Source organism: Peromyscus maniculatus, chromosome 1 (genome assembly GCF_049852395.1).
Source record: "Peromyscus maniculatus bairdii isolate BWxNUB_F1_BW_parent chromosome 1, HU_Pman_BW_mat_3.1, whole genome shotgun sequence".
Lineage (NCBI taxonomy): Eukaryota > Metazoa > Chordata > Mammalia > Rodentia > Cricetidae > Peromyscus > Peromyscus maniculatus.
The window spans coordinates 76,585,784-76,600,404 of NC_134852.1; the positions used below are offsets into that span (position 1 = coordinate 76,585,784).

The 14,621-nt window shown below is 44.5% G+C and overlaps 1 protein-coding gene and 1 pseudogene across 6 annotated transcripts in view; both read right to left on the minus strand.

Moving 5' to 3' along the window:
- Positions 1-14,621, minus strand: part of Tjp1 (tight junction protein 1) — a 256,337-nt gene that overhangs the window by 118,832 nt on the left and 122,884 nt on the right. The window lies entirely within an intron of this gene.
- On the minus strand, positions 1,780-2,130 carry LOC107401097 (small nuclear ribonucleoprotein G pseudogene; annotated as a pseudogene).

Sequence of the window (14,621 nt, forward strand, 5' to 3'; positions counted from 1 at the left end):
TGCCCCCTCTCCCATTTTCTTTAATCCGGAAGTACTTTTGTTTTGCCATTACTATGCTACGATTTACAGAATGTGAAGATGTCTTGGTCCCTGTTCTATTGCTGTGATGAAACACCATGACCAAAGCAACTCTTATTAAAGAAAGCATTTCACTGGGGCTTGCTTACTGTAGAGGGTTAGTCCACGATCATCATGGTGAGAAGCTGACGGGCATGGTACTGCTGCAGTAACTGGGAGATTCCATCCTGATCCACAGACAGCAGGCAGAGAGGGAAAGAGAGACTGGGCCTAGCCTGAGCTTTTGAAACCTCAGAGCCTACTGCCAGTGACACACCTCCTCCAACAAGGTCACACCTCCTAATCCTTCCTCAACAGTTCTAGTAACTGGGGACCAAGTATTCAAACATTTGAGCCTATGGGGGCCATTCTCTTTCCAACCACCACAGAAGATTGTCTTCATGGTAGAAATGCTTGCCCCTCCCCTGGCACAAAGTTAAGGTGATCTCCCAGAAGCTGTCAACTCAGATTTAATCACTGGTTGATAGCCAGTGTAATTTGTAGTGCCTGCAAGACTCCAGTGTTTGGAGTTAACTTCTCTGACCTTCAGAATTATCTGTGTATGTGTGTATACATAGATACAAACCATCATTTGAAACTATAAAAACCAAAGAAGAAGCAGACTAGGGAACTTAAAAAGAATTATAGAAACAAAAATGGGGTGGGAGGCAATGAGACAGTTTGGGATAAAACTAGACTGAAAAGAAAGAGGTAAAGAGGGCTGGAGAGATGGCTCAGAGGTTAAGAGCACTGACTGCTCTTTCAGAGGTCCTGAGTTCAATTCCCAGCAACCACATGGTGGCTCACAACCATCTATAATGAGATCCAGTGCCCTCTTCCACTGGGCAGGGATACATGCAAACAGAACATTGTATACATAATACATAAATAAATCTTTAAAAAATTTTTAAAAAAGAAAGAGGTAAAAAAAATATCACCAGATGCAGCTGAGATGCAGCAACCCTACAAACTAGAACAGTCTGGGTTCTCTCAGGAAGAAAATGAAAAAGAGGGAGGGAGAGGGAGAGGGACTTAAGAAGCAGAAGTGGCACTTTCTGCTTTTCTAGTACAAATGGCCCAATCACTGTGGAGGCTCCACCCACATCCCTTGAGGCTTTGCAACTCTGTGCTGCAGAAGCACCGGGTTCCTCTTGGGTGTGTAATGACTTGGATCTGAAATGTCTCCCAAAGGTTCATGGGTTAAAGTCTTGGTCTCCAGCCCATGGCACCATGGGAAGGGGGTGGTGGCCCTTCAGGAGGCAGGGCCTAGTTAGAGGAAGTTAGGTCATCAGGAGTTTGCCCGTGCAGGGAACTTTGGGATCCAAGCTCACATTCTCTTCCACCTCCTGTTTCCCAGACACAAAGAGCTAGGAGGTACCTGGTACCACACACTTCCACTCTGATGTTCTGCTTTGCCACTGGTCCAGAAGCAGCAGGACCAAGTACCCATGGGCTGCAGACTCTGAGACTATGAATCAAAGTGAACTGTACTAGTTAGAGTTTCTTTTTCTTTATTGTTTTTTTTTTGTTGTTTCTTTTTTTTTTTTTTTTTTTTTTTTTTTTTTTGGTTTTTTCGAGACAGGGTTTCTCTGTGTAGCTTTGCGCCTTTCCTGGAACTCACTTGGTAGCCCAGGCTGGCCTCGAACTCACAGAGATCCGCCTGGCTCTGCCTCCCGAGTGCTGGGATTAAAGGCGTGCGCCACCACGCCCGGCCTGTTTTTTTTTTTTTCTGAGTATCACAAAAGTTTATTTAGCCAAGTTTTATATGAAAATGTACATGACCCAATTCTACACCACAGTCAAACAGTCCTTTGGGGAGGGATGTGCATGCCTCTGCTGGAAAGCCATCGTTTAGACTCTTTCCAAGGCTTCTAACATGAGGATGCTGTTTCCTCGTATGACCATGTTGATGCTGTTCTGTTACCCACTAGTTGCCCTCTCCAGACACTCATCAATCACAAGATTCATAAAGGGATCAGAGCCCCGTAGTATTCCTTGTACATGTCGGCCACCATTTAACTTCAATGGTAACTTCTTGTCCATACATTTCTTCAGTTTGGGAGGGTGGGTCTTGCTCACGGAGACTTTTCAGCGGGCTCAGCACAATGGAATGGTGGGAGACTTTTCAGCGGGCTCAGCACAATGGAATGGTCGTTAGGGTTTCTATTGCTGTGATAAACACCATGACCAAAACAACTTGGGGAGGAAAGGGTTTATGTGGCTTACACTTCCATATTGTAGTCCATCACTGAAGGAAGTCAGGACAGGAACTCAAACAGGGCAGGAGTCTGGGGGCAGGAGCTGATGCAGAGGCCATGGAGGGGTGCTGCTCACTGGCTTGCTCTTCATGGCTTACTCAGCAGCTTTCTTATAGAACCCAGGACCACCATCCCAGGGATGGCTCCACCCACCATGGGCTGAGCCCTCCCTCATCAATCACTAATTAAGAAAAGCCCCTACAAGCTTGTGGGCAGCCAGATCATCTGGAGGCATCTTCTTCATTGAGGCTCCCTCCTCTCTGATGACTCCAGTTGGTGTCAGTTGAACATCAAACTAGCCAGCCAGCACACGAATGCTTCTTCCTCTGAAGTTGGTTTTCAGGTATTTTATTTTCTTACAGAAGTGGGAAGCTGACACACAGAGCTGGTACAGGAGGTAAACAGGGGTTCAGTCTCTCCCATCTTCCCATCCTGGTTCCCCTCATCCCCAGCAACGAAGCTTTGCTTTTCTTCTGATCCTCTTTCCTTTGTTCTGAGCACACAGAAGACATTTCATTTGAGCAAAAATTCCTTGTTACTATAGTATCTGAAATTCATGGAGGTGATTCAGGAATTAGAAATGATGTTCTGAAGGGTACCTTTCAGTCAAGTGCTATTAACAGCATCAAGAAATGATTCTCTAAAGGGCAAGATACACTCAGGAAGAAGCTCTCATTTCAACTTGGTTTATATAAAGCCACGTGTTGGCTGCTCCGTTTTTATTCTACCTTAAAGGAAGGTGTGGGGCAAATAGCCAGGGAGGCAAGTCCGTGCCCGTGGGCTATGGATGTGGGTCTCCTCACCTGCCTTTGCACCTCCAGCCATCACCACATTCAGGGTGCTCCCGAAGCTCCCCATTGCCTTTCCAGATCACAAGTCACAAAGAATACTCTGCTGAGAGAGGTCAAGATGTGGTCTTAATGATTTTGAGTAGATGTGGGGCATTTACCCACCAACCCCACAGCTCCCTAGAGTTTTCTTGAGTGTGAGCAGCAGGAAATATTAGATAGAAAGATTTATATTACAGAGAATATTGTGGAAATAAACAGATAGAAAATAAAGGATAGCCTCGAGAGGGCCTGGAACCTAGAATGGGCCCTGACTGTCTCTGGCCCAGGGTTTTTATAGAGATGCCAAGGGGTGGAGCAAAAGACCTCCTCCCCCAGCACAGCCAAGTGCAGACCATCTCATACACCTGCACTCAGGCCCATGGTCCTAATCATCCTCTAAGCGGACATGCTGGGTAAAGCCACAAGGAACCTGAAAACGGGCTCCCACAAGTAGGTATCACAAAAATACCACAGACTTGGAGACTTAAACAATAAAACTTTCTTTCTTTCTTTCTTTCTTTCTTTCTTTCTTTCTTTCTTTCTTTCTTTCTTTCTTTCTTTCTTTCTTTCTTTCATTTCTTTTCCTCTCTCTTTGACTCTCTCTCTTTCTCTCTCTCTTTCTCTGGTGTGTGTGTGTGTGTGTGCGTGTGTGTGTGTGTGTTGTTTTGTTTTTTGAGACAGGATCTCACTAAGTAGCTCTGGCTGTCCTGGAACTCACTTTGTGGACCAGGCTGGCCTGGAACTCACAGAGATCCACCTGCTTCTGCCTCCCAAGTGCTGGGATTAAAGGCGTGCATCATCACACCTAGCTAGAGATTAATTTTTTATAGTCCTGAAGATAGGAAATCCAGGATTGTGGCTCTGGTATGAGTCGAGCTCTGGGCCCTGCTTCTGAAATGGAGATGGCTCTCTTCTCGCTCTGTCTTCCCACAGTTGAGAGCAGGGCAGGAGTCTTTTTCCTAAGAGCAACAATCCACTCCTCTCTCCAATCCACTCCTCTCTCCAATCCACTCTTGTGGAGTCTGTCCCGGTGACCTAACCACCACCCAGAGGCAGCAGTTCAAAATACCATCACTAGAGAAATCACACACATTTACTCCTTACCATGAGTACTGGGTATACCGAGGAAGACTGTGAACTGATGAATTGAAAGTGCTATGTTCAATAACTTTTTCAATTAATAGACTATCAATAGTCATTTCCTAATGACTTTGATGTGCAAATAATTTTGATTTGGTGTATAAATAATCCATAATGATAGATACTTGGCAGGCCAAGAAGGAACATCATGAGTTTAAGGCCAGCCTAGGATACCTAGAGAGACTTTATCTGAAAACAAAACAACAAAAGAAACAAAGACAAAACCAAATGATGGTAAGATGTTGCAGCAAGTTTTCTGTAAAATACAGTTTGTCTGCAGGTGCTTCTGAGCCTGGAGAAGAATTCCGAAGTCATAAAATTCACATACTTTGTTTTAAAAAATAAGAGGAGCCAGAGGTCACATGACCCACACAAGGTCACAGTGGGAAAAGCAAGACTAGAACCCAGAGTGCTCTGCCTTCTGCCAGTGTCTGATCCTAACAGTGTAGGGCCTGGATCCCAGCAAACATGAGTCAAATGCCAACCTCAGTTCCTCACTGGCAAAATGGCACCCTAACTATTCAGGCAGTTGAGGTTATCCAAATGATCTGGTTTGCTAGCCTTGGGCTTGTGGGGTGAGCTTAGCATTCACAAGGCCTTGAATTCAAATCTCAGACAGACAGACACACACACACACACACACACACACACACACACACACATGAAAAAGAAGGAAAGTAAGACTGACTTCCCTGTACAGATCTTGACATACGGGGAAGGTTTACAGTGGTGGGTATCAAAATACAATGCTACTCCAATGCCATTCCATATGCCCAAATATCATTCCTAAATTTATGTATTTTTCACTCGAGGTAGGCCATTTTGACTCACCCCAATCATCAAAACGTGTGTCCTATTCTAAAATGGCATTTTCCCAGGTGTCATCTTGTTAGACATAATCTATGTGCTCAATGTGGCTATAACCTAATACATATTTTCTACTTTACTGTATCACAATAAGCTATGTATTAAACTATCTGATGTAATAAAAATTCAAGTTCATATATATAGAGAAACACACTGCACTCATTTTACAGATGGGTATTTTTGTTTGGCTGGTTTGGTTTTGGTTTTCAAGACAGTTTCTCTCTGTAGCTGTGGCTGTCCTGGAATTGGGTCTTTAGACCAGGCTGACCTCAAACTTAAGAGATCTGCCTGCCTCTGCCTCATGAGTGCTGGGATTAAGGGTGAGCACCACCACCACCACCACCACCACCACCACCACCACCACCACCACCACCACCACCACCGAGCTAGATGGGGTATTCTAACTACAAAGCAGGAACTACTTTGTGCTATATCATTATTAAAAGATACGTGGTAAGCACCTATCACGATGGAAATTCTGTTGGAAATTAAATACAATAATGGATAATCTCTGTCCACTATTACAAGCTAAACAAGCCGGGCCAGATGGTGTTAGCCTACAATCTCAGTGACCTGGGAGGCTGAAGCAGGAGGATCAAAAGTTCAAGGCCAGTTGGCTGGTTGTGGTGGTACACACCTTTAACCCCAACACTTGGGAGGCAGTGGCAGGCAGATCTCTGTGAGTTCAAGACCAATCTGGTCTATAGAGCTAGTTCCAGGACAGGCACCAAAACTACACAGAGAAACCCTGTCTCGAAAAATGAGAAGAAAAAAAAAAAAGTTCAAGGCCAGCATGGGCAATTTAGTGAAATTCTGTCTCAAAATAAAAAGCAAATAAAGTGAAGGTGTTAAGGAGAGCCTGAGTGGCTATTAGGTGGGCTGTTAGATTTAAGAATGGGAAAATCTGCCATACAGCTCATTGGTAGAGGGCTAGCTTAGCATATATGGAAGTCCTTAGGATCAGTCCTCTGGTACAGCCCAAAGCAAGCAAGCAAGCAAACGAAACAGAATGGAAATACTGGATAAATAAGGAAACCCCACACTAGTAGGCTGTATTTTCATTTGGATCTTCCAAAAGGTCCCTTCATTTCTGAGGTTATTATTATTATTAGAGTGTTCTGTTAACTACCACGATGGTTCTATTCTGTTTCCACCTTCAGACCACCCATGTTTGTGCCTCTGCTTGTGCTGTTTGTTCTTGTCCGTGTTCTTATATTAAAAGCCTGATGCTAACATTTCAAGTGGAAACAGACACACAAGTAACAATGCACCTTAGCTCTATAAGAACCACGGGGAAGACTCCCCAGGCCTGCAGAAAAGAGCCTAGAAATGTTATGGAACTCGGGGCCACTACCCATGCCAGGTCAGGTTGGGCCACCCGTCCCCAATTCACATATGTCCTTGGTCTGCTTTCTGCTTTTAATTTGGCTCTTCTAATTGGCTTCTTGAGGACAGGTAGTGGGACCTGGCTTGGGGAATAGGTTGTGACCCACAAGTTTGATAATGAATGTACACAAGGACGAACCTCAAGGCTGAAACACCCTGGCAGTTTATGCAGCAACAAAAAGGTGGTCAATAAAAATTCAAATGGCAGGGCTGAGAGATGCCTCAGTAGTTAAGAGCACTGGCTGTTCGTCCAGAGGACCCAGGTTTAATTCCCAGCACCCACATGGCATCGCACAACTATCTACAACTCCAGTACCAGGGGATCTGACACCCTCTTCTGGCCCCTGTAGGTACCAGGCATGCACATGGTGCACAGACACACATGTAGACCAAACATTCATATACATAAGTAAAATAAAATTCAAATGGTTTTTCCCAGACAACATGAGTTCAGTTTTCACTTGAAGTTTTAAGTTTTATTTACATCAGGTATATTCGAGTGTACCTGAAATGGAGAGAGGGAGCCTAAGTGGCTAGAGAAGGGTTGTTAAGATTTTTTGTTGTTGTTGTTGTTGTTTTATTTTGTTTTTGTTTTTTGAGACAAGGTTTCTCTGTGTAGTCCTAGCTGTCCTAGAACTCAATTTGTAGACCAGACTAGCCTCGAACTCAGAGATCCGCCTACAACTGCCTCCCAAGTGCTGGAATTAAAGGCGTGCGCCGCCCCCGCCGCCGCCGCCGCCGCCGCCATCATCATCACCTGCCAAGCTGTTAGACTTTTTTAAGGATGGAAAAAGTCCATTTATCCAAAGTCTTGTTACTAACATCACATCCAAGAGAATATGAGATTGCTGATGAGAATTTGCTCAAAGATCTATGTTGGCTGTCTGAACCTGGAAATAAACTTTTATTTCTCCCCATGTTGGAAAACAAATGGATTCTGTTGTTGGCTTTTATTCTTGTGTTTATGCTCAATAATTTTTATGGTTCAATAAAAAAACAACTTAAGGGAACAAAACAATTCAGGACTTCTCCAAAGATATTTTGGCCACTAACTGAATGGAGCCACAGGGACATGTGATGGAAGGGGGCAGGCTGAGATCTCTGTCTCTGCTTTGCCCAGAGCCCAGACATGAAGGCAATGATCGCCTTAGATCTGGGCGGGCTCCTTGCTGTGGAGCCAGCCCCAGACCTACCACATCAACACTGATTCGGCAGAGGGCACCCCATTTCTTATTCTCTATTGAGTTTCTGTGCTTTTGCACTCTGTGCCTTGACCCACTGCCCAGAGGATCCCAGAATGCAATTATGACCCAGCTATGGAGAGGCCCCTTCAGATCTGCACAGCCACACCTGAAAACCAAGAAGACACTCCATACTTGCTCTAGTCATAAAGAGCATTGCAGGTGGAACCTGAGATACCTGCTGGTCCTCTTGCCTCTCATTCATCTCAAAAGTGTATTTTAGAGAAATTTTCAAATGGACTTTAAAAATGGTTTTATTAAGCTAAGGTTCATATTATGTAAAGTTCACCCATTTGAAATACACAAATGGATTTCCACATAGTCATAAAATTGTGTAGCCACCATTACTTAATTCTACAGTTTTAGAGCCCCATCAAGAAATTCATACCGGACAGTGGTGGCATGTGCCTTTAATCCCAGCAATCAGAAGGCGGATTTCCGAGTTCAAGGTCAGCCTGGTCTACAGAGCTAGTCTAAAAAACAAACAAACAATAAATAAATAGATAAATAAATAGATTCATGCCAGCTAGTAGTCACCACTACCAGACACCAGCAATCCCCCAGACTCTGGAAACCACAAATCCATTTGCTGTACTAGGAATTTGCCAATTCCGCACATTTTGTTTAAATGGAGTGATATATGTGTAGCCTTTGGTGACTGGCTCCGTTCATTCAGCATAATCTTTGCAAGGTTTATCCCCAATGCCACATGTATTACTACTCTGTTTCCCTTCATTCTGGCTTAATGTTCTATTGCTGTGAAGAGCCACCATGACCAAGGCAACTCTTATGAAAGAAAGCATCTAATTGGGGGCTTGCTCACAGCTTCAGAGGCATAATTGTTATCACCATGGTGTGGAGCAAGGTGGCGGGGAGCAGGTATGGTGCTGGAGAAGCAGTTTGGAGCTACATCTGGATCCATAGGCAGAGAGAACAAAAGGACCTGGCATGGACTTTTGAAACCCCAAAGCCCATCCCCAGTGACACACTTCCTCCAACAAGGCCACATCTACTCCAACATGCTACACCTCCTAATTCTTCTCAAATAGTTCGACTCCCTGATGACTAAGCATTCAAATATATGTACCTATAGGGGCTATTCTTATTCAAACACCCACATATTCTAAACATGATTTTGTTGTATAGATATACAAAGTTTTGCTTATCAATTTTCAGTGGGTCAACATTTGCTTGCTTCCATTCATAATTATGAAAGATTTTGCTATGAATATTCAGCTAAAAATTTTAAATTTATACGCTTCCAGTTATCTTAGGTATGCTCCACCCCAGGAACATAGGTATTGCTAGGTCACATGACAACTTCATTTTTCTAAAGCCTGCAAGCTGTTTCTTAAAGCAGCTTCCCTATCTTCCATTCCTCTCAGCACCCAGAAGACTTCCCGTCCTTCCACACTCTTGCCAACACTTGAGACTGTTTGTCTCTCCAACCGGAGCCATCCTAATGGCTATGGAGTGGCCTTTCACTTGGACTGTGGTGCCTGAGACATGGAACATCTCTTCTGGTGTCTCCTAACCATTTGTATGTTTTCTCTGGAAAGAGCCTTTGACAATTGAATTAAGCTGTCCTCTTATTGTGGACTGTTACACATTCTCTACTGTGGATGCTAAGTCCTTATCAAATATATGATCTGTAAATGTTTTCTTCAACTGTGTAAGTTGTCTTCTTACTTTACTAATAGTATCATTTGAAGTAGTCCTTAGTATGGATGAAATATAGTTTATTTTTATCATTAATGCTTAACGTCATATACAAGAAGGTATTCTTTAATTCAAGGGTATGAAGATTTATTCCTGTTTCCCCCCAAGAGTCATATAGTTTTAGTTCTTACTTCAGGTCTATGACCCATTTTGGGTTAATTTTTGTATATGATATGAGATAAGAGTCTAACTTCATTCCTTTGCATGTGGTTAAGCAACTGTCCCAGCAAAATCTGATGAATTCCAATTGATTTATAAATAATATTTCAGCCAGGTGGTGATGGTGCACTCCTCTGATCCCAGCACTTAGGAAGTAGAGGCAGCTGGATCCCTGAGTTCAAAGCCAGCTTGGTCTACAGTGCGAGTTACAGGACAGCCAGGTCTACACAGTGAGACCTTGTCTCAAAACACTACTACTACTATTATTATTTTACAAGTATGTATTAATTTGTGTGCAGAGGAGAGGGAGAGGTCAGAGGACACACTGGGTTCTCTCCCTTTTGCCTTGTGGGTTCTGAGGATTGAACTAGAGTCATCAGGCTTGGCCTTACGTGATTTACTAGCTAAGAAATCTAGCTGGCTTCCCAAGCATTTTAATACACACTTCTAATTAAGACTCCACTAAATTCTAGTCCAATGTCTTCACTTCACAGATTTAAAAAAAAAATATACTGAGAAAGATTACCTTAAAAGTACTCTATCTGGTATTTCAAGAGTGATTGAAAGAAAGAGAAAATTTTGCTCTTATTTGGATTTCAAACATTACCACATAGGCTGTTGAGGACTAATAACAGAAATGTATAGAGTGTAATTACCAAGAGCGACTGATTAATCTTAATCTTGGTGATTAAGCAAGATTCCCCCAAAGAGCATCACTGTGCCGAGCGGGATGCCTGAGGAAACCGAGTCGCCTTCATAAACACCTCTGCACAGGAATGCTGTGGCAGCTTCAGGAGCTACCTGGAGTGGAGAAACTGGAAGTGGGACCAGAAGGGGAAAGAAGTGACCAGAGAGCACCACGGCAGAGCTGTAGCCAAGGCAAAGGATCCTTGCACCTACAGGCTGTAGACCAGGCTAAAGGTGCCAGTCCTGGGGAGGCAACCGCCAGATTTGTGCTTTAGGAATGTGGTCAGCTGCTTGTGGATGATGGGTCACAGGAGGAGGAGCCCAGAAGATCTTAGGAGAGTCCTGCAACATCTCACGACAAGGGCCTAGAAAGTAGAACCCTGAGTCCACAGCCAGTTCTCAGAACTCTCGATCTCGACTGGTAGATGTGTTCTGAACTAGAAGAGTTCAGAACTTACTTGTCTTTTTAATCTTGCTCTAGAATACCAGATGGGGAGGAGGCCGAGGCAAGCTCTCCCTAGAGTGCCCCAGCCCCAGCACAGCTGTTCAGCCCTGCCCAGGCAGAAGTACCCATTCGTGTTCCCCCACCTGGTCCTGGAAAGAGTTCTTTCCAGTTTATGGCCTGTCCCTAAGCTCAAGTAACCACATAGAGAGAGAAAACAGAACATGTACACCCCAGACAATTCAGAGAGTATGGGCTGGGGCTGGTCTTCAGGGAGTGTGGGCTGGGGCTGGTCTTTAGAGAGTGTGGGCTGGGGCTGGTCTTCAGAGAGTGTGGGCTGGGGCTGGTCTTCAGAGAGTGTGGGCAGGGGCTGGTCTTCAGAGAGTGTGGGCAGGGGCTGGTCTTCAGAAAGAGTGTGGGCAGGGGCTGGTCTTCAGAGAGTGTGGGCAGGGGCTGGTCTTCAGAGAGTGTGGGCAGGGGCTGGTCTTCAGAAAGAGTGTGGGCAGGGGCTGGTCTTCCGAGGTGGGAAAATGCAGACTGGAATTAATCTCTGGACTTGAGTATGACTGGCCCAGAACGAAGACAACATGTCCGTTTAGACTGCTAGTTCACATCGTCTTGCTCTCTTGGCTCCTGGCCTCTCGTGTAGTAACGAAAATATAACGTCTCTGCAAACACTTTCTGAACCGTGTTTTCCTTCCTGATGAAGCTGTGGCCGGTAGATGGTCCAGTTCTCCAGGAAGAGGAAGCTTTGACTTCAGTCTTCCATGTTCCCCTGAGGATTCTTGGGATGGCCAATAGTATCAAATCCCCTTCATCTGTCGTAGATGTGAAGTACTCAAAAGACCTGTGATTTTCAGGACGAAAAGGCCGCCTCTAGTTCTAAGATAGCCAACTGCTCTTTCCTTTGTTCCCAGTTCACCCGTGCCTTCTTGCCGAGTGTGAACTAATACACCGAGGCATCCTCTCAGCAAGGAGGGTGAGCAAAGACATGCACCAAGCCTCAGTGGGCAAGCTCTGAGTCTACCATCAAGGCGGCATATAAATGGCCCAGACCCTTTAGGAGCCTTAAGAGCTTCTGGGAAAGCAACGTCTATAGAGGCGTGGAAGTTGCAAGCAGAAGTCCCAAAGAAACAGGATGGAACATCGAAGGGAAACATGCCTCCAGTCTGATTCCGATCAGTTCACATCAGCAGGCACTGTGCTAGAAAACCGAGGGCCACAAGCTGCTTAAAAGCAGCCTTCTGTCCCTGATTGGTGACAAGACAGAAATAAATCTGCAATTAACAATCTCAAAGGCATACTTTCATCATGGGCACTTAGGAGAAAGGAAACAGAGCTGACATAAACTTTGATGTAAATACAGCTTTAAGTGTTTTTTTTTTCTTTCCCCTCCTCTTTCAGTGATCTGACACCTTCTCCTTGACAGAAATAGCAGCGTATTAATTCTCTGCTAAACCTTCTCTTGAAATGTGCGTTTACGTCTGGCATGACTTTATCCCCCATGTCACCTGGTCCTGCCCCCCACATTCCCGTTCCTCCTGGTAACACCCACCCAAATTTCAACACATTTTTTCCCTCACAAATTTAGCATTAGCTTAAGTCATTACCTATATTTAGAGTGTTCCTTCATCCTTTCTCCAATATAAAGGACAGCTGCTGTAATGGGTGTGTTTTGTTTGGGAAGAAAGAATATACATTTTTGATCGGTATGTTTAAATACATCTCTCTCGTGTGTGTGTGTGTGTGTGTGTGTGTGTGTGTGTGTGTGTGTGTGTGTGTGTGACTTTGACAGATTCAGGGGACCATGAAAACTCTGCATTGGTCAGAGAGTAAGCAAGCAGCATTCCTCAGTTTATTATGTGAGCTCCCCACACAGTCTGCCATGTGGAATTTGTGTGGGATCTTATTTACTATATTACAAAAGCTGTCCTTCGTGTGTATTTGTGCAGGGGAGAAAACAGGCCTCTTTTATATAAGTCAAATGTCACTTCAGAAACTATTACTCTGGAATGTCTGGAAAGCATTCCACAATTTTCGGATCCCCTGAAGAATATAATTTGCTTTTCACAACAAGTTAACCAGGGCAAAGGTGTATGGGATGATAATGCAGCCTTCTGGCTGGAGACCAAGCCGCTAGAACTATGGAAGGAGACCCACTGGCAGGGCCCCAACTTGGGACAACCAGGAATGGAAGACAGAGAGAGGGGCAAGGAGGTCACTGCACTACCCCAGAGAGCCACCAGCAGCGACCCTGGGCACTCAGGGGAAGGTGGGGCCATCCTGAGCCTGGTAACATCTTCCCATCTATATGGATGCCATGGTGGGACCATCCTGAGCCTGGTAACATCTTCCCATCTATATGGATGCCATGGTGGGGCCATCCTGAGCCTGGTAACATCTTCCCATCTATATGGATGCCAAGGTGGGGCCATCCTGAGCCTGGTAACATCTTCCCATCTATATGGGTGCTGGGGGTGTGTGTGATGATACGGGACAGGACACGCCACATCCTCAGCCTGGTAACATCTTCCCATCTATATGGTTGCCAAGGTGGGGACATGCATCTAGTTGCTTCCAAGTTCTCCGAACCCATCTCCACTGTGTGGGCTTGAGACACTCATTTAAGACAAATAAGATGAATTATGTGCAATATAAAATGAAAGGAGGGAGCAACCACTAAGAGCTGTTGGACTAACCCAGTGAAGTTCAACCCATGAAAGCTGATCAAGGCCCAGACCTCACCTGCTGTTTGTGGTCAACGGAAGAATGGAGCCATTTAACTACAGAACCAAGAGGCAACTTAGGAGCAAAAAGAATCCAACCAAAGAAACAAATCGTTCATGCTTCCGATAAGGTCACACTCATCATCATAATCATCACTTTATGATTAGGACCTTATCGGAAAGGCCCAAACTACGTATCTGTGGAGGCTGGCAACACTCCCTGCTTTACTTTCAAGCAGCCTTCCCAGCTCCCACATGGCCCACGGGGGCTCAGGTCAGTGGAAAAATATTTCTTCCCTTTGCCTCTACGTGGGAGTTTTCATAGATTTCCATTCTCTTTCCACGGGCTTGTTGGGTGTGTATATTCCCTTGAAAATTGTCTCAGGATATAAAAATTTTGTTTTCCAAACACTTAGAAATACTAGCCGAGGACTGCAACCACAGCTCCTTGTTATCTCTCTGCTAAAATACAATCTGTCAGTTAGGAGTTGGCTCATTCTGGTCAGCGGCTGGCCAAAGGCTTGGGGTAAGACAAAAGAAATCGGGGTTGAGGAGATGACCACTTTCTCATCTTGGGCACTGAAGCTTTGTTTAAAGTCCACGGATGAGCTCTGAGGGTCATAAAGATGTCACCACTCCCTCAGGCCCCAATCAAGCAATGACAAGCGCACACAACATACAATAGACATTTACAGACTTACAGAAAAAGGAAGGAAAAAATAAACTCAGTAAAGGAACCACCTGGGCCACAACTCTGGCGCCCACCAGGTTCTCAATATTTAAGACAATGGAGCCTTTCAGCAAATCAACTCAAGATTACATTTCTTCCAGGTTCTTTCAAAGGCTGGTTCTCGGGACATGGAAGATTTTGCTAACAAAGTTTACAGCTTCCTTCATGGTATAATACATCATTATTAAAACAATATAGGACTGGAGAAGAAATCAACAAGGTTTATCAGTGGATGGTAATAAAGACTTGAAAATATGAAAGGGGATGACATTTATTACAAAGATGTAAACATACATAACTATAAAGCCAAGACTTTCGAAAAATATATAAAAAGATCACTCAATGATGTGTTTAATGCAACTGAATAACTCTGGGACAG